Raw genomic sequence first — 1,863 nt, 5'->3', positions numbered from 1 at the left:
TGTGTCTTTATTAGTTATTGCAGGAAAAGCATATATTTACCGCCGATATCATATTTTACACATATTACTGGGTGATTCCGTATTTCAAAAACACAAATATTGACAATTTGTATGGTTTATTATTATTTATTTTATTTTATTTGTTGTGGCTCAAGGTGGGGCAGCGCCCTAGCGCCCTCTATTGACCAGCCGCCACTGTAACTACACTAGGTCCATATATACTGCACCGCCTCCAGGTGGCAGGAATAAAACAAAGTGAAGCTTTAGTCTCTGACCTGCAGCAGAAAGGTCTGAGTCAGTGAAAGTAATGATGATGATGATGATGATGGTTGAATGAAATGTCCCGCTGTGATGAAAACACAGGTTCTGTACATTTTCTCCTCATGGTTGAGGTCAGAGAACAGATTTAAAATGTGTTAAGAGGGAGTTTAAGAGGCAGAGAAAGAATTCTAACAAGTGGACTTCTGGGAAATGTTGTTTTTAAAAGAAATCTCTGTCGTTTTTACATTTGAACCACACATCAAAAGATAATAAGTTAAAGAAAAGTGAAGCAGACTTCATGTGTTTAAGCTGCATTCTCTCTAGTGCCCACCAGGGGGCGACTCCTCTGGTTGTATAGAAGTCTATGAGAAAATGACTCTACTTCTCTCTTGATTTATTACCTCAGTAAACATTGTAAACATGAGTTTATGGTCTCAATCTCTAGTTTCAAGTCTTCTTCAATACAGCATGATGTTCATTTAGTACATTATGGTCCATTTAGAGTCAAACAGACCATAAAGCAGGGGATGCTTTGAACGTCAACCCTTTCAGTGTGTTTTCACTTCATGAAAGTTAATTGTAACATTTTGATCGTCTAAATGTCTTATTCAGCGTTTGGTTGTACTAAGCTCCACCCTCTCGTGTCACTTCTGGTTGCGGAAAAATCAAAGATGTCGACAGCCAGAAATGTGGAACTCAAAGCTTCAAAACAAGCAGTCCTCAAATCAACAGGTGAGCCACCGTGAACACGTTGTTATTTACAGTCTGTGGTGGAGACCAAAAACAGAGCTCAAAGAAACGTTCATCAGGTCACACAAACAGAAGACTCACGATGAGTCATCGTGTTGATCTGTAACTGCTGGATGCTTAATTATCTTTAAATCTGTAAATACTAAAACCATAATCTTAATTCTACAGTAATATATCTGGAGGGGAACTGTAGAGTCTGACACCTTAAATTAATGTTTTTAATATGTTCTCGTGCGATATTAAGGGATTCATTTGTGGGCGGAGTTATGCACCAATAGATGGATGGATAGATGGATGGATGGATGGATAGATGGATGGATAGATGGATGGATGGATGGATGGATGGATGGATAGATGCCATCTGGCGCCCTCTGATGTTTATTTATTTTATTTTAAAAAAAAATTTCCACAAAAAACAGATAAAAACTAAAACTTTATCAGAAGTCGATGAAAATGAAATACAATGTTCAGTCTGTCATCACGTCACCTACAGTCAGTTCTACCCGCGAGCTGCATGAAGTCACAAGCAATTAACGAGCGTCACACAGGAAGATGATGCGTTTACTTTCAAAATAAAAGCATCAGAGTGGTTTGGTGAGTAAAAAAGGAAGTGCTGGGGTCTGAGCACTAGTGTCTGCTTTAAAAACAACAAAAAGAGTTTAAAAGCTCTGTCAGTGTATTGTATTCGGCTTCATCTTCAGCTACATATGTTTGGTCTTTTGTAAATGGTTTTATAAAAATAATGTGGTATTTGTTTTTGTGTGAAAGACGAACACGATCAGAAAATATTGGAAATATACCAGATCCTTAAGTAAATTGTAAGCAAAAACGTTTTCTCTAATGCAATATGAA

Source organism: Anarrhichthys ocellatus, unplaced genomic scaffold, assembly GCF_004355925.1.
Source record: "Anarrhichthys ocellatus isolate YVR2014 unplaced genomic scaffold, GSC_Weel_1.0 scaffold54, whole genome shotgun sequence".
NCBI classification, from domain to species: Eukaryota; Metazoa; Chordata; class Actinopteri; order Perciformes; family Anarhichadidae; genus Anarrhichthys; species Anarrhichthys ocellatus.
The sequence above is the reverse complement of the archived record's forward strand: the minus strand, read 5'-3'. Positions refer to the sequence as shown.